The 19,776-nt window shown below is 38.5% G+C and overlaps 1 protein-coding gene across 1 annotated transcript in view; it reads left to right on the top strand.

The window, feature by feature from the left end:
• Window positions 1-19,776, top strand: part of LOC139732279 (glutamate receptor ionotropic, kainate 2-like) — a 97,168-nt gene that overhangs the window by 40,069 nt on the left and 37,323 nt on the right. The window lies entirely within an intron of this gene.

The raw sequence follows: 19,776 nt of genomic DNA, 5'->3' as shown, positions 1-19,776 counted from the left end.
TGAAAATTTATCGGACGCCAAAAACAGCCCTGCTGGACGTCTGCATTGAAAAGTTCTGGGTTTGAAATCATGTACAACGTATGAAACGTATAATGCGAATGCCGGTTGGTCGACGTGAATGCAAGCTAAATGTTACTGACCTTGGGTCTTATCCTGGAAAAGTTCAACGCTTTGGGTTGGCTTGACGGATACCCTTATATTAGTCGTTGTGGAGTCCTAACCTCCGAATCCATTAGCAGCTCAGCGACATCATTCCATCAGTGTTTGTAGACTCCACCGAGCGGCCACGCACCTCTCAAGACTCTAGCCCAGATTACCAACCATTCGTCTTTACAGACATCACGCTCTGAATGTGATTAATCTTTAGAGTCACTTACTTACAAAATGAACGAGTGCACAAATTCCAGCGACCTTTCAGGCGGGAAAAAATCGTGGCCAAACTATCCGTTTTACATCTACCAGTGTCTACAATCACACGATCTTGCCTACTCAGATAAGCGTGTGAGTAAAATGCACTCTCTAAACGTGGGAACTTCTCTTCTAGTGCACCTTGCCAGATGATCCAAAGAAATGCAAATTGTTAACTTTGTCTGAGCGCAAGACATTAGTAAAAAGATTCAAAGAAATGAATAAGTTGAATACCATTTTCGAGAACATTCAACGGAATTTCGAATGTACAAACCTTGGTAAAGAATGTGTATGTGACTGTGTTTGAGGGTGAGTGTGAATGATCGGGAAAGAGAATTTACAAAAGATATGCAGATAAAACGAAAACTTCTGTCATATAAACAAATATAGTGAAACATATTTTTGCTCATGAATAACAAGCGTCTGCATTTTTTTTCACTCTCACCTCATGAAAAATCGAATACTGCATAAAGTCGAGCGTTGCTAGAAAATCTATTTTTTCCCTTATAGATATTGTTTTTAAGCAAAATTTTGTCATGCTTGTCCTTTCAGTGTTGGCAATTCGGGAATACTTATCGAATTGTACATGGACATTAACAAGTTTCCCAGTAACTTCAAGACCGAATTTTTACTTGTTCTAGATAATTTTTGATTTTGTTGGATACCCATCCTCGACACTAACTCATGCCACTAGGCTTTCGACAACTTTGTGCATCTGACTCACTCTTATCTATCGTCATTCGACGGGGACGACAAGAAATCGGCCATCGTGATTAAAGTATTGTAGGGGAATGTGTGTTGCAGCTCACGAACACTCACTTTAGAGAAGCTTTCCCTCGTGGACAGGTGAATAAATGGGACAACCAGCGTTGTTTCTTCATCCCCGTTTTATCTCCATGGCGTAGTCCTAAGGAGATTTCTTGTCAGAATGATCAGATCCCCAATTTGGGTAAGTCATGTTGAAGGATTGAGATGAGGTGGGAGGGTGGGGCAGTCCGGTGGCCGGGGGGGGGGGGCAGTCCGGTGGCCTGGGGGTGGCGTCTTAATATCAAGAGATAGGAACAGGGAGGGGGCATGAAAACTAGAAATGAATAACTCTAACGACTTTATACTAAACTACGATATAGATTTATGGACGGAAGTTGATTTGGACGCTTGTTGATAAGATACTAGGTGTCGTTATCCAACGTGTATATATAAAGAGGTAGACTGATGGCAGAACAGGAAGTGAAATTCTATTGAATAATACAAAGAAAAGAGAATATCTTTCAAGCCCTATTACCGTTAAATGTATATCATGCGATGATAGGGATAGAGGATCCCCACCGTACTCAGTTTTAGCACGTATTCATTTCTGCATTCTTTTTTCGATTGACTAGTTCTCGTGTCAGTCACTTACAAGTAACTGACAAAAACTTACAAGTAAATGAGAAGATAAGATAATGCACAAACTTTCTCTTTCTCTTTCGCATTATTGTTTACAATACGCATATCCATTCGAACAATGCAATAATCTATTATGATTAAGGAGATCGATTTAGATGGTATATTTGGCAAGAGACTGTCCCCTTTGATCTGTTAATGAAAAGGCGTATTACACTGGACAATTCTCTTTCTGTAATCATAAGATATCGGAACACAGAAACCAATTATGTCAATACACTATCATATTTCATAAACGTACATTATACTCACACATACCCACACGCACACACACACACACACACACACACACACATTATATATTTCATACATATATTATATTGATAGATTCTTAGATGGACAGAAAGATAGATAGACAGAAAGATAGAAAGATAGAAAGATAGATAGATAGATAGATAGATAGACAGATAGATAGATGACACAATGATCTATGAAGATAGGCACACCACTCTCATGATGTTTGTTATGTTTGTTCGGTAATACGTTTCCATATCAATCCTCTTTCTGCTCGCTTTCCTGACTATCAGTATTCACCCGTCGGCAATGTGCTAGCCTCCACCTGCTCTGTTTCTCCATCAATATAGGCAGATGTCAGCGCGGTGGTGGGCATTTGTGATTTCATGGCAGCAGCTATGGTTAGATCTCCCTGGGACTATCAGCGTATACAGCCCCTGTCGCCAGTGTGTCGGTACATGTGTGCGTGTGTGCGTATGTGTGTGTGTGTGTGTGTGTGTGGTGTGTGTGTGTGTATGTCTGTCTGTGTTATGTTTTCATGATGTGTCGGTTCATGTGTGCGTGCGTGTGTATGTATGTGTGTATGTCTGTCTGTGTTATGTTTTCATCATTTTTTTTTTTTAATTTAGCATTATTAGAAGTTCTGAGTTCCAAACAGGATTACTGAGACGAAGTGGTAGCTTGTTATTCCGTATTTTCTAGACAATGATAAAAATTCCGATAAGGATGATATCTGTGCATTCTACCATATCTCTCCTTTGAAAATTTTCTTTTCTGTCAGTACTTCAATCTTTCTTTAAAAAAAAAATCAATTTTCAGATTCTGTGAAATACATAAACCTGTAACCTACACAAGATTGCTGATAGCTTCAGACAAGTCAGTGTGTGAAAAAGAATTATTTTCTTTTTCATTGTGACACTTTCTTTCCTCTATTTCCCGTGAAACAGCAACAGATTTTGAGAATTAGGAAGTAATACTATCATTATTCTCATCATCTTTAATGAAATAGAAGATGAGAACAATAACTGGAATATTTGCTTGGCTGACTAGCTGTTGAAGAGTTCTGTCTTGTATATAGTCCACTCTCCTCATCTAAATTGTTGTGTCTATACGTAATTGATTCAGCCCTTTCAGGGCTGAAATCCATTCTTTCTCTATTCTATATCTATGCGGATAATCTATAGTGAATGTACCCTCTACGTGAGACTTTGATGAGTTTCAGAATTTTTACAACCGCAAATATCATGGCATGTGATTTTATCTTCAGTTGACAAAAATGACGTGTTCATACATACTCATACTCGATGACAGTCAACACAAGACACTTCCTTACAGTTTACAGGAGCTTTTTACAACATCAACGCATTTACCTAGAGTGAAGAAATTTTGAAAATCGAATGTTGAACGGAACTGAATATGGTTATAGGAGTTTCTAGTTAAACTCATTCATTCAGATTATCACGGTGGAAGGCGATTGTGAATGGGTGGTGTGTGATTGTGATTGTGCTTGTCCGCAGGCAGTGACGATTTCTTATGCTCTCGATGGAAGATGACGCAACAGACGAAATTCTTGCGTGATCTCGTCTCAACAATTTCAGTTAACAATTATTACATTCATCTTAAGTAGTAAGTTTTATGGGATATTCAAAACACAGTTGCTTCGTTCAAGAGGAAATGGCATCAATGATGCTTGAGACATATGTTATTCAATAGTTACATTATACAACAGCATCCAATCCGAAAGTACTCCTCTATATATTTCCCTTTTCCTCTCTCGGTTCCCTCTCTTTCTCTGTATAAATTCGCTGTTATTTCTCGAATCGCGACAAGACTAATGACTTCTCCTCCCCTACACACATCCGACTCTCGTTTTCTCCCCGCTCCTAATCACTGTAATGGCCCATGATTTCTGACACCCCTCAAGCAACATTTCAAATACCACGATTTTTTTCTCGTGAGATTAGTAAGACGTATCGTGGAGACGTAAGACCGGAAAAGAGGTCACCATCAAATTTGGTCTTTTCTGTCTGCCAAGTTTAATCGAAACCATTTTTAATTTCTATCTGTGAAATAAAAGGAAATTATTTGTCATTCCACAAGTACTCAACTCACACATGGCCACTTTTATGAGAGACATGTTCGCAGATAGGCAGAACACTCAGCATACGTCTTTACCACGCATGCGCGGAGTTGAATCACAAGGCGGATGCGGCTGCTCAGTAGTGAATCTCGGGTTGTGAGGGAGCATTCCGCATAGACGAAGCAGATTAGGAAAGAAAAGAAACCAACTGAAAATTAATTGTCTTATCTTGGGATACTGGACCCGATAGTCGCTTCATGCTTTGAAATGATCCAAAATGATTTTGTATAATGTTTATCTTCCAGCTCTATGCTTGAGAAATGTAGCAGAATAGTAACGATGACGAAACTTACGTCTATGCTCAGAACAGAAGATAGTTGGTCTAAGGAAACTGGATGACAACTGCAAGACCGGGGAGTTGGTGGCGTATAGTCTCTCGTCATCAACCCCCCCCCCCCACCCCCTTTCCCCCTAAAGCACTGAAAGCAGGTCATTTCCTAAACGTCATCATGCAGATGATTAAATGACTCGCGATTTCTCGTTTATATGCATGCCTTGGCACCGGACTAAGATGGCGAAACATTCGTCTAAAGCCTCGACGCTGTCTGGGTGATAATCTCTTTCCCCCTTTCTTTGGTGGCTCCAGGAGAATAGAAAACTTGGTGACGTGTCAGGCGGCGTGAAATCATGCGTAGCGGTCGAACTGAGGATTTGTTTACCAAACAACTCGGACTCATCAAACGGGTCGTTGATTCCAATATGATAGGCGTAAAGACTACCAACGATTCAAGTTTAGGTTTCTCAATGATAACAGAGACCCTGCTCTTTGTTGCTAAACCTATTCCACATAGGTTCCGACGCACTTGACTGGTGTAGGCTTATTCTGGTATAAAAGCTCGTAAGCAAGAATGCACACAAATTGGTCACATGCGCACCACAACTCATCGTTAGTATAGCAGGAAGATCATGACTTTGAATAATATTCATAGAAACAATTTGGAAAAAGTGAAACGGTACTAAGTCATGATGTCATGATAAACCTAGTTTCGCAACAGTGAAAGAAAGGTATTAAACAGAGAATCAGTAGGTAAGATGCTCCTACGTACCAAAACATTTTTCTTTTAATGAAAATCAAGCTGCAACAATACATTTTTCAAAAGACAAAAAGTAATATCTTTCTGTTATTGCTTTAGTCGAGCCAGCCAAGTTAGCTTTCAAATTTGTTCTCTTTCAATTCACTCTGGCACCTGAGCACATCTTTGCACCCTTGTTGGTTGACGATGAAAGTCTGGTGGAGTCTTAGTCTCTCACCAAGGCTTCATCCGCTCTTTCTCGTAATTAGAGGTAAACAAGGTGACAGACTAGAAACTCAACCCAAACAGATTACACGTCAAGCTTGGAGATGCCTGAAGCGCCTAGCGGGCAGGAAAACATTTAATCTCGGCAATGTTTGCAGACAGGCATGCTTTGGCATTAGGGTATAGCCGAAATATTTCCCAGCTATGACGAAATGAAAGAAAGAAAATGTAAAAGGTTCGTCTTGGGAGAATGGCCCCCGGCCATTTCGAGTCTGAGGAATGCGATGTCATGATTTTCATTTTGATTTTATCGATCTTGCCCCTAGTGTGTCTTTCGATCGTTTTTCACAGAGTTCTTTTCAGTTAATCTTTTTTTTCCTTTCATAACTTTTAAGAGCTCAAGGAATGCTGGTTATTTTTTAATCTTGACTTCGACCTGCTTTCCCCATCGATGATAGGAAAACAATATCAACAAGAGTTTCCTCCTGCCTAAAATGATAAGAATCTACAATATTTGATGTCTTCCCGTAGCAAAAAAAAAAAAAAAAATCAAGACCTAAAACTTCATTTAGCTGCACTGTGTGTGCTGTTCAAGGCTTTTCTACCGGTTGACGTATGACCCAGATGTGGCTGTATATATAAACTACACTACGTTATAAATAGTAGTCATTCCTCATACATGTAACGATAAAGGGTGCATAGGCCCCTGGTATGTTAAAACTCACGGCGGGTATCATTATAGGACCGGAAAAAATAGAAAAAGAAAAACGCTACATAGTGAAAAAAAATCTTTTGAAGGAGTATAATGTGAATAGAATTATAATGTCCTATACCGTCTCAATATTGATATAGTAACATTCAATCTAACTAAGGCATGGAAGAAGCAAATCAGTTTAGAAGCCGGTGTGTGTGAACAAGCCATACCATTCAGCTAACTCTTGGATATACTGACACAATTTTATGAGTCGAAATGGCTCAGAAACAGTTAATCTCGTTAGTAACTGAGTCTAACGTCGTGCACTCACTGGCAGCAGGAAGGTAAAAAAGCAAATATTCCACCAACGTCACGTGACAGACACGTGGCCCTCCACGCAAGGTACCCGGATGTTTTTATTTCAATCATTAAATGCAACGAGACTGTCATACGTTTTTGTTTTTCTTCATGTATTGTCGCTGTGTTCTACGATCTGCCGATCTGATTACAATGCTTTTGCAGGGAGTAATATTCCCGTAAGGGTTAATTCTTCTCATCACTTCTCTGCGGTAGACCGGCAGAGCTTACATAAAGAAAAATATGACCAGGTGAAGTCGATGTTTGTTTGTTTGTGGGTTTTTTTTACAACATGATTGTCGTGTTTCATGAATTTTACATTATGTTCAATGGAGTTGTTCTCTCCCTCTTTATCCAGTGAGGGTGGATCTGAGCCGTCTGCTCTGGTTTTTGTTTCAGTGTAATCTTAAGCCATCTGGTGCGCGGAGAACTTGTACACGAGTCACTCTTTATGTTACATCCCATTCAATGCTTCACTTTGCCATTCTCAAAGGAAATGTCTCCAGCAAATTTCGTGAGATTTGTTTCTTACTGTTTTGGAATACGTGTGTTTGTTTTTATTTCTATGATGCTTCTCCATGTGTAACATTGATATGATGCCATCGATCAAAATCCGACTATAACGACAAACAACACCTGTTTTGCTAATCCTCATGGATTATATGTATTTCGCTGCTATCTAACGAAAAAGAAAGAACACATATTGATTCATTTTTTCTCTGCCGAGCCCCATTTGATAAAAAGTTTTATGATGGCAAGTCATGCTGGAATAGCAATTGTCATGGTAACGACAAGAATCCAGATTCCTGATTGGCTGTTGCCACGGGAAGTTGCCATTCCAGCGAGAGTTACTATCCTAACATCTTTTATGAAACAGGGCCTTGATCAGAGCTACAATGAATCAATATCCTTGAACGAAGCGAGAGTGATTTTTAACAACTGGTCGTCAGAGTATGCAATTCGATTGGCGGTTACTTACTATGGAGAGGAATAGGGATTCATAATCAACATATCAGTGACAAAAATAAAAACACAAGATAAGAGATAGTGTCTATCACACCATAGGCTTCTTTGTGGCCTTTCGATAAGGAAAGAAAATCAGTCATTGTTTATTGAATGTTCGTTCACGTCTTGTGACCTAACCAGGCAAAAAATTAAGACAGATTGTCAATGTGCCATCCGAAACGAGTCATTTTAAATCATCCTCACGAAGTCTCACCTTAATAATGCTCATCAAAACAAAAGATGTATCCATTTTGTCTTTATTCAAGAATCATGTTATTCAACAAATTCTGTTTCGATGTCGTCGCTCTGTTTTATTTGTTCTATATTGAAGTACGATTTCAGGCATTGTTAAGCAATATATTCACATCATAAAAAAGCTAAGACTCATCCAGAAGGAACCTAAATACCTGCTATGACTAGAGTTTAACATGTTTTCACCAAATAATAATATTTTAGGCAACTACACTATGGAAGCTAAGTAAAGTGTTGATACCAACTCACTGCTTTCTGTTATGTACCATTTGCCGTCATTAAGAGGGCAACACAGCAGAAGTGGGTCTTTCTATTAAATAGACACAATGAAATTTGGAGAAAATCTTATTGGTGACTGTAAGACATGTGATGTCTTTTTTATGATTTGTTTTTAGTCTCTGTTCCCATTTTTCTAAAATCTCTACCATTTTTTCTTCGTTTGATATCCTCTTAGTAATTTGCTGTATATGTCGCAATGAACAAAAATGACTTCACTGGTTTACAATTATGCTGTACTTGTGTAGTTCTAGTTGTAAATTGGAACAACCTGATCCGTTGCCTTGCCAAAGATTTTGTCAATGCCATGATTAGGGCAATGACTATAATCATTACTTCATACCTATCTCTCTTTCTCTATGTAAATCTATTTATCGTGCATGTCTTTTCGGATCTCAGGACATTGTACTCTTTGAGAAGATATATAGTCCAATAATGACTGATTAAAGCGAACAATGAGCTGTATCTCATGAAGGTAGGTTAGTGATCTCCCACTTACCAAGGCGAGATATACACTTCGTGGCAGGTTTGTCACCGCTGAAATGAGCACTTCATATGTCCAGCGTATTTCCACCTCAGTGACACTTAAGGCAATGACGTCAAGGAGCAAGCTTCCACACAGGAACAAAAAGTAATAAGAAAAGAAGTAATGCCCAGAAACATTGACGCATTCCTGCCAGATCTAGTGATGCAGTAGAACGAATTTTATCACAGAGACATATACACTCGAACATCACTGTCCGTCACTTGGTATGGCATTACTCTTTACTATCAACAGACAGAGAGTAATAGTTTAGCCAACATGGCGTACAGCAGTGACTCTTCAGCATCTCCTATTCCTGTTCATTGTCTTCTTATTCCTTTCATTTTTAACTTGCACACCTCCCAAAGTCTGTCATGATCATCTTGTCTAGATCAAGATCTCTCATCTTCCACTCACATCACTAATCCTCGATGTCTTCTTTGTGTGCTTGTTATAGCAGCATCGCTAGTAATATTTCAGAACGGAAGAGATGATGAGTGAGATATCTTCCATAGACTTCTACCCTTCATTAGATTGTTTGCAAGAAGTCAATATTACTCCAGTTCATTTCATTAGGCAAAGTCAGTTTCTTCTATTCCTTATCTACCACACTCACGGATTTCCATTTTTCTTTTTTTATACAAATCCCCCCCCCCACCAAAATAAAGTAATCTCCTTGGGGATGTGGTTTGTGTTAAAAATCTTTCCTCCTTGAGTTGTTCTTTTTTTTTAAAGCTGTCTTACCTTTTTAATGTTTACCGGAGTAGTCAAGTACCTCAGGATTAAGACCACAGATTATGTTCTCCGTCGCATCCAGAACGTAAGCCAAATAAACAGTACATATTTCAACTCGCAAGAGAAACTGCGCCCATCGTAAGCGGTTTGTAAGGTGAATAAAGCTCGAAACGAGTATCATATCAGTCACTTTCGTTTCTGTAATCCTTTCGATGGAGTTAAAAGGTCTAGCTAATCCTTCCTCATACGTCTTAATTTTCTGTTAACCCTCTACACGTTGCTCAGGTGTACGGTGCTTATTTGCTCAGTTAAATGTAGAGATAACAAATAAGTTTTACATAGCATGTCATGACGTCTTAGCCCGGCCCTATTATGAGCTGAAGTCTCCAAGCTATGGGACTCTTTTGTATTCTCTTGATTTTAGGGGAAAACGGCAAATATTTTAGATGTGTTTTAGTACAATACCTATCCATGTGTCAATACTTTCCTCATAATGACACGGATCTGTTGCAGGCTTGGGTGTACATTTCGATTGAGGAATTGCCACACACGCAATGAAATCAAATTCAGTTAATTACATTAACAGGATGCTTTAGCTAACAAAAACAACAACAAAGCTTCCGTGAATTGTTGCTCCTGACCGTAAATGTACAATAATTTAGGGTATGCTTGCTTTGTTTCCTTCGGAAAACTCTGCTGGTCAGCTACCCAGTCTGATATTGTTATCGGTCTCAAGCATGAACGGGCCGCCCGTTTGATACTTACTGGATTTGAATCGGTCCTGACTCTTACCTCCATGGAATATAGTACCAACAGGAAATAAACGTTTTGCTCCTAACTAGAAGGCTTTCATAATAACCCACAGATATGGCAACAGCTATTCTACTTGGAGCATGGGCAAGGGAGTCTACATGTCTGACGAGCTTCCGTTGATATCTGAGCCAGCTTATGGTCATTCTTAAGGGGACGATTTGAATGTGATTAACACGGGTGTTGCAGTATTTTTTTCTTTCAACAACATACGGTGATTCGATGGAAATGAACGAGACTCAAACATGATTTATGTCTTTGGGTTCCAGTTGAGTTTGCCCATGAAGCTAATGTGTTGGAGTTTGAATTTTAATACCAAGGGTAGATAACGAAAAGTAGATCTAAATATATTAACATAAACAAATCATAAAGCACAACCAAACACATAAAGCACGATTTCCTTTTTTCACATAATTATGATGCTAAGAATTCGTGGCTGAAATTCTAAAATCATTAAAGAAAGAAAGCAAATACAACGGATAGGCAATAAGATGTGAACCTCTAAATCAGTCCGCCAAAAAAATAAGGTTGTGCTTTATAAGAAGTGTCGATTACGAATCATTGCCCACGTATCGCGTAAAAGGAAGTTACTATATCATCAGCATGACAAAATGATCAACTATGGTCAAGTTCAACATTCTTACACACAGGTAGTCAAATTGGCCTTTATCTAACGAATATAACTTTGAGGTATTCAAAATTGCCTGTACGTCTAGATATTCGTGATTACTGGGCGTACGTTGATAAGGTCCATCGTGTCAGCTGAACTAAGTGAAGTTCACACGTTTCCCACTACGCTGCATGACCACACATCATTTCATCGTCGCATGAATAACTGCCAACACCTTCAGTGTACGCCACTGTTATATGAAAACGAAACCAGCACTTGTTAGCTTCTTCACTTTTCTGTTGAGAGGCGATAAGTAGTTAGGCAGTAGGTGATGTTCGTCTCCTCCCTTGCCGAGGTCGACGGTGACGAGGCATCTGTTTTCTCCCGTCCTGCCCTGAGCTTGGCTTTGACATGTCGGCTGCTCGCCGCCACATCAAAGAGGTCTGAAGAAGACGGAGTACAGGCTTCAAAAGGCCCACTGTCCTGACCCTATTTATCCGAGGAAGCAGGAAAGACTCCATCCAGAGCTACAACAGGTGTTCAAGCGATTTTCTCCTATTTACACAGGCCAGCATCGCATGAGTCGCCCTCAGGACTCTTCGCCCAACCACATCACGTGACTCTACTGGGCTAGCTCCGATAAAGACTTATTTACTACTCTAATCGTAGTCATGTACTTAAAGGCATTATTTACCATAATTTTGCAGTAGAAACAAAACCCCAGCTTTAGTGCTTCAAAACTTTTGTATAATCATGATAATGTGAGTCAGGGATAGAACCAACCACATGCAAAAATGTTATTCAGTATAATCAATGTTAGGTACTACTAAATATACAAAAATGTGAACGACAGTTATAACAAAATTAGAACAAACCGTCTACATTCGTGGTTTATTGAGGAAAAATAACAGTGATATCTCTTTATATTTTGGATTTTATTCTTCATATGGTATGATGTTTGGTGATACAACTGACCTACACTTATGCATTGAATGTGATAACTTTGAACATTTTTAAATCACTGCTCCCAATGGTAAGCAGTACCTTTAAAGTTATCTCTCAGCACACTTCCATAGTAAATCCTGATAATAAGATACATAGGGGTTTTTTTTTACAGCCTCCACATCAGCTCCATGCAGGACGATCGCGGAAAGACATCAACCGATTTGAACAGATAATTGAAATTTAGTAATTCACTTCAGCTTGTTTTCACTGCATCGCTTCCTCTGCACTATAGTTTCCATACCATGTTGGCCAAAAAAAAAAGTGAAAAAATGGTCAAGATCTTGGTATCACATTTATCAGCCATGACTGACAGTGATTTAGTTTGCAGATCTATGACGTCACAAAGGTAAGGTCATTACGTATAAAAATAGTGTTTTTCCAGGGATGTGTTTTGACCTGTCTGTTTTACCTCATTTTTCATCTTTCCTTTCGTCTTTTCCCTGTGCGCTTAGAAACATCGTATTAAGCGCATTACAAATGCAATGTATTATTGTTATTATTATTATTATTATTATTATTATTATTATTATTATTATTATTATTATTATTACTATTACTATCATTATGTCAGAGACCTTCCTTGGCCTTGTTTTTATGTATCATTGAATTGTATTTAGTGCCAGTGGGATGAATGCCACGATAGCCTCTCAAATTTGGGTCCTAGTTTAATCTGCATTGATAATCCGTTCATCAGGTTTATGCCGATTTCAATTTATTAAACCGGTAAGGATATTGAACCATGAAAATAGTAAGTACGCCTCACAGAATCTTATGACTCATCTAAAGCTACATATATTTACCGTTTCTTTTCTAGATTTATAACAGTGATAGTAGACGAGTAGAATACTGGTCGTAGAAAGCTAATGGGAGCACTTTTGTTTCTTATCCATCATTCATGGTTGCCAGGCAACATATACCGATAGACAGTAATGAAGATTGAGATACGTCTTTTTTGGGGTGAGGGGATTAATGATCGTGGGTGTTTGCGATGTGGGCGTCTGCCGGTAATCAGCAGAACCGGAAGTGATGGTCACCATCATGAATCGCCTATCTTCTATGTCTGGTGTTCAAGGCTCACTGAATATTACAAGAGGCAGCAGTAGATGATATCAGCCCTGAATAGATTCATAAAATACTCCCTAGAGTAACTATACTCGACTCTCTATGATTTATACACGAATCACTCTCCTTGTGCGTCCATAAACATTCTTTCTTCATTTCTCCCCAAGGCTATTCAATATCGAGCTCTTTCCTTTGGCAAACAGACCACGTTGGTTAGATATTTTGACTTTTGATTACTCAGTGACATTGCAGTTAATAGTTTCGTCTTCCTAGTTTGCTGTAATTAATAATGTTGGAAGTGCTAATTTGTTGGTAGTAAGATTTCTACTATTCTCTAAGCTACTCCACGGCGTTGTTACGAGAGTACTAGTGTGTAGATCGTGTTCATCATTCCTTCCATAATCAGCATGTCATATCGGTCAGTCGTCTAATTATAATGACGACTTTATTTGCTTCAAAGGAAGGAAGCATCCAGTCAAACATACAGGTCAAAGGTCAATGCAAAGTGCTGATAGTTCAAAACTCTTTCTCGCCACAATTATTGCAATATCCATTATCGTTATCGGCTGTCAGTGAGTGTCACATTCTTCATACCTTTCAAATGAACATCTCAATCATCTGTCATTGTCTCATGATTTCTTTGTTTACTTTCTAGTGTTTCAAGTTGTTTGCCTGTCTCAATCGGAAACAATGTTTTTTTTTTCTTAGATTATACAAATTACCTAAACTCCGCTCAAAGCTAACTCCTTAGTAACTATTTTTTTTGTATAATGTTTTGGGCATGATTTGACTTCATGCAGTAATCTCTTCTTAACTTCCTTGTATATATAATGTCTGACTCAGTTTGTACTATGAATGCCTTTCTTTTCAAAATTATTTTATTTCTAACATTCTGCTTTTTTAGTCCTTGTGGACATGCACTCTCCCACCATTTGAGTTGTCATCACATCAAAAGTCCTGATTTCCTTGATAGTGATTTGACTTCCCTCAAGACTTCCTCTTTCTGCTCGTTTCCCCTTTTACTCTTCTTTCCTCGCTCTTCATATTCCTTTATTTAAATTGTTATTTCTTCTCTTATCTGATAACACATCTTCCCTACACTGAGTGTCGCCTCCACAAGTCTTCACGGACAGCTGTCTAGATGTCTGCCCTGAACCAGCCGCTACGCTCCTCGCTAGCAGCAGGCCTTGATTGTATGATGACAGGGCGAACATTTTTCTAATCAAATAAAGCTTCTGTAGGGGTCCCACGAGGGCCATGGCAGTGAAGCCGCTATTTGCCATTTCTACATTAGCGAGTGGAGTGGTCCCCTTGATGGACACTCATAGCGAGATAAAATAGAGGCATCCCGGGGGCTTTCTTGGCCTTTCTTCCTTCTCATTTGATCTTCTTCAAGGATAATGATGGACAATATTTAAGCCATGCATAATTGCCGGATAAGCATACAAATAAAACGTCTTCAGGGTTTGTCCTATGTTCACACGCAAACAATAATGTGTATTCGAGGTGTTGAAAAATTGATGTAAAGGGTCCGTAGCATAATTTAAGAGGCAAGTTATTTTCATTTGAGTTAGACCTTTGCGCCCTTTGACTTTTTTTCATGACCTTCACTTCATAAACACCAAAGCCTCTTAACGTATTACTTATATCCTTTTGACAAAATTGTTTGTAGAATGAAAGAATGAATATCACAACGAATATCATCTTATTTCTATTTCTAACATAATGGAAAAATAGTTTAATCTTGAATAAATTCAATAGCTGACGCGACGTGTCTAAATTTACATTCTTAGCGAACTATTTAACCGGCATCGTTTATATATATATATATATTTATATATATAAGATGTGTTCTTCATTCGACGAGAAAGGTAATACTCATAGGACATGTTATGCATCTAACCTCCAGAAATGCATCGTAAAATACTAAAATAGATCTCTTTATGATCGCTTGCTTTATGAAGATTGTCAAACATGAATGTTAATTTTCCTTATCTTCATAAGATATGAACTCATTTTAATTACACTGCAATGAGCTACAACTTTTGTCAGAGTGATTACACGTCATACACACTTCACTTAGAAGAACTAATCTTTACTCATCATAAAAGGCGTTTCCTCAGAAAATGTGGTTTATTTTACAAACTGATTTAAAGGGGAAGGCTAGTAACTGATCTGTGGGAATCAGTGGAAATGCTGGAAGATGATTGTCCCAATTATTATGGGATTCATTCAAGAGTACATTGTATATCTATTGTTGTGTGAAAATGATTTGCTTCAAAACGGTCTCATATTCAAGTAATGTGAAGATTAATGCTCCGTCACTGACCAGGGACGCTAACCTGGAAGCATTAAACTGCACATTACTTGAATATGAGACCATTCTGAAGCAAATCATTTTCACACAACAATAGATATACAATGAACTCTTGAATGAATCCCATAAGGATTGGAACAATCATCTCCCAGCATTTCCACTGATTCCCACTGATCAGTTACTAGCCTTCCCCTTTAAACTTCTTTAAAACACATGATAGTGTATATGTGAGGTAGTAGATAAAATCAATATACACGTATCTCAATATACTTTACATGAATAAAGTGTTTATACCAAAGGATTAATATTTCGTCTACTTCCGAGTTTGGTAATGTGCCTGCAAGGTGTACTGAAACAAAGCTCGGCCTGGTAAATATGCTGTCAAAAACAACAGAACAAAAGAAAAACAAGAAAGAAGTTGTAGATTCTCATTAAGCCATTACACATCTGCCATAACTATTGCTGTTATACTGCGTCAATTAACACGCGAACTACATTTTACTGGCAAAAGCACCATGAGTTTGATAAATGGATGATTGCCATGAGTCATTATAATGCCTACATATTTATGACAAAAGTGACTTCGCGTTTGACGTGTTCTTGGTTTGATGTGATCATGTTGATATGAGTTTGACTTTATAGCATTGCGTGGGTGAATATCGACTGGTATATGAGCCATTCCTAATGTACTCTTTACTCTTCGATGTACAATGAGAAGAGAGATGATTCTTGTTATCAAACATACTTTCAATACTCTATATAAACATTTGTGGGGATACTCATAATCAGGAAACTAGTGAAAGTTTACTTCTTAGTTTTTATCTCATGTACCATGAAAGAAAGCTATGTGGGATAAAAGATGCTAGTCTTCATTCTTTGATCACTCTGCCGTAACCCGGCGTGTGCCAAGACTGCCCCTCACAATTGGTTCGGTCAAATAGAGTGACGCCTCTCTGCTAGTTTCGGTCGCCCCTCATCCCTAGGGTTGACAACTTTCTTGTTTGTCCTGTGTTCGCGGGCATTCATTGCCACGAGCAAGCATAGTGACCTTCAAATAGAGAATGGTTCGAGTTTACCTGGAAGGGATCATGGTTATTCTCTCGGGTAAAATTACGAGACTACAAGAAGCCTGGGCACACACGGCCACGGCGAGTCTCGCAGCATAAATTACTGGAGTAATAACATGGCGCTCTCCACCGCCTACAGATTGGAGATAAACCCACGTGTGAAGTGCACTGTCAACATGTAGCCATCTGGTCTGGGGCGTTCATATCAGAAACAAACTTCCCAATAAAACAGTATCGGTGCCTTGACTTTCTTGTAAATGTAAAACTGCTCTCATAGGGTTCTGAATCATCATGCCACAACTACAGGCTCAAACAAGTAGGAAAAACAAACAAAAAAGTGTTTTAATGAATGTTTTGCGTTTGTGCAACTTTGTTGACAAGAAATGTGTATCTGCTCAGAAATTGTGTCTGTAGTACTCTTTTGGCATGTATCAATAGCTACGCTAAAGCAAACTTCGACTTCGATTTCGTCACATTTAAGATAGTATGTAATACAGCTTGCTTGGGATATCTATGTGAAGAGAGATGAGTCAAAGCACTGTATAGATTTAAGAAGTCGTAAAGTGTTCTTCGTTTTTCCTTGGTCTCATTCAGTGGGAATAGACGGACAATTATTTTCCAATGTATTTTTTACAAGCAATGGATTCGAATTACTTAAATTACTCATTCGAATTATTTCAAAGGACGGTTGATATTCATGTTATGCACTCTATACGAATCCTGCCATAGTAACAAAACAAAGTATATGTGTCAGTTCGACCACTCTGAGCAGTGCAAAGCAATCCCTTATCTGTCTCGCTGAGTCTGGGATCCTTTACCAAAAGCCATTATCATTAATTACTTTTAGTATAATCCATTTTCTATGCACTAAACGCCTTCTGGTGTGGTGTATACCCATGTCTGTCTTTTTGTTCTGATTCTCCCTGTCTGAACGTGGCATTAGACCCTTCACACGCCACTGTTCTCCATTTCATACCACACTTACTCGGTGGTGAAAAGGGGGAATCCAATACGTTCATGGAGTGTGGTTTAGTAAGCATGCTTCACTAAAATACAGCACAGTCTAGTTTACAACCCATTAGGAGTACCTATACAACGGCACAGGGGTTAAATATCACGCCGAACGCTTTTGAAAGTGGTTACTGGTACTCAAATCGTAGTCACGTTGTGCCCATACCGGTTACACGTGTATTTGGAAAGGATAAGTTTTGAGTGGTTATTCCCAGGTTTACTTGACTCAGTGTAAAGAATTGAAAAACAGTGTATAATTAGTACTATATAAGAAAGCAAATCCTGTTCGATGTAAATCTGACAAAAACCACACCAAATTCGCAATGACTTTTTACATTCTGGCTTGAAGAGTCACATAAAACAATAGGAGTAGAGAGAATTCCATAAACTATGTTTACTTCCGATGAGAGGCTGTGTTTTTCCTGTTTAAACAAACAAACAAACAAACAACCAAAAGAATATTACCAGCGTTCAGATAAACATCGATGCTAACAGGGGTTGCACAACAAATTTTTCTTGCAAACTTCCGCATACATAAAAACTTCACACAATACTTATTTTTCTTAGGCATTTTGATATCATACAAAATAACACCACACATTCCAACAAGCGCATGAGAGAAATTCCAATGATCTACGATTGTCTTTGCTCTTTTATTTTGCAGTGAAAATTCCCAGCAGTGCAAAAGTAATTCTACAAGCTTCAATGATAAAGAGACTCTGTGCAAGCTCTTGAAATAGTTAATGGTGAACAAGTTGAGGTAGAAAGAAGAGAAGAGAGACAAGAATTGCAGCATAGAGTCTCAAGAAATGACAAATCGACAGACATCCATTAATATCTTATATGCATGATTGGAATAGAGCTAATGATGGGGACAGGCAGGGGAATGGAGGCCTGGCAAGAGATAGGAAAGAAAGAACAACAAACGGAGATAGTGTGATGGGTATGGGAATAAACAGACATGTCAAGGCCTTCGAAAGATGGACATAAAACAGAGAGAGAGAGAGAGACAAAAAGTGTTTGTGTGCGTGTGTGTGAGTGCTGGTTCGTATGAGGGAGCAAGAAAACTAGAGAGGGGGAACTAGGCATTAATGATGATGGAAAGTTGTTCAACAAATTAATTGTCCATATGGTGTGGTACTCACCACAATCGAAAACCTCGCTTCTCACCTGTACGAGTTCGTTTAAGCCATAATCATCAATTGGTCTGTGTCTTGGTTCTGGTAAAACTGAATCCTCCATTACTTGGCCACGTCAGCCTTGTCAGGCGACTTCACCATCAACCTACTTTGCTCTAGAACGATCCACTTTGTTTGGGCTTATAACACGTGTTGAGATGATCATGAAATCTTACAGTCAGTGGCTGCAGTTAACTCTCTTATGAATCACGTGATTACGATATTTTTCTCTTCGAGTATACAAAATCAGACAAGCATTGAGAGTATAAGAGCTCCAAGCGATAAGCAAAACAAAACAAAGAAAATGAGGATGTACTTAAGATGTTTTTCAGAATCTGTTCTCTTTTAAAAGTTAATTTTCCAGTACTATTGTTTGGTGTTCATTCAGACTGTCACTTGCCGTAAACCACTTGTTCCCTCTGTTGATATGTTTGAAGGGGAGGAAATTCAGGCTTGGGTTGATCCCTCGTGGTGTGTCACAAACACTCAGTGACGCCACTGACTGTAGCATCCCGTCGGACAACCAGCCTTCAGCTTCGATAAGTGTCTCTTAACCTCTCATGGTGTTATCTTCTTTTCCTTCCCTCCTCGTCATCGTTGATTTCAGTGAATCAAAAGATATACTAAATTTAGGTGTTAGAATTGATTGACTAATGCCTCTTATCATTTCACATTATAAAGCACCATAATCAGCCTACCATGTCTACGTAAGTAAATGTTTTTATCTCAAAGGGCTGAGCTGTTTTTAAAAGAACACATAATCACACCCCAAACTATTTGACAATGTTTTTATTTCTGTAATCTTGTTGGAACGTTTTTTTATAAACATTACTGGCAGATCTTTGTATAAAAATACTTGTTTACTTGAGAGGGGAAACCAGCATGTTTGGTATTTCAGAGTCGAATACTGAATAACAATTCTAACATAGATTCCCCAAAGCCAAGCGCACAAACGCGCAAACATCCTCAAACTACACAAAAATATTTTCTAGTTTCCACTGTATGCTTTACTTTCTTTCTGGCTGATCTTTTTGTAATTGTCTTCATAGGATGATTTATTTTAGCTCTTCCTGCATGATTCAGAAAAGTGAGAAGATTTCAGTCGCTAGAGTGAATTACAAAGACGCAATGGACATACTATCCTTTGTTACTCATTTGACATACTGTCTATCTTTACTGGAAATTCAAGAATTGTGATTTTTAAACTGATACCAACCGGAGAAGCTGTCTCGAACCGAGAGATATTGACCAATGGTTTAAAACTGAGCCCTTAATATCTAAGGCTCATATATGGGGTAATCCACCTAAAATGATTATCATGTTAAAGAGAGGAAGCAGTACATCAATGATGATATCAGTTGAGGGTTTGGAAAGGTGGAACAGTTACAAAACTAGAAAAATACTACAGCTG

The sequence above is a fragment of the Diadema antillarum genome, unplaced genomic scaffold (assembly GCF_040938485.1).
Source record: "Diadema antillarum isolate AM-2024a unplaced genomic scaffold, OU_Dant_1.0 seq00000409_RagTag, whole genome shotgun sequence".
Classification (NCBI taxonomy): domain Eukaryota; kingdom Metazoa; phylum Echinodermata; class Echinoidea; order Diadematoida; family Diadematidae; genus Diadema; species Diadema antillarum.
The sequence above is the reverse complement of the archived record's forward strand: the minus strand, read 5'-3'. Positions and strand labels throughout refer to the sequence as shown.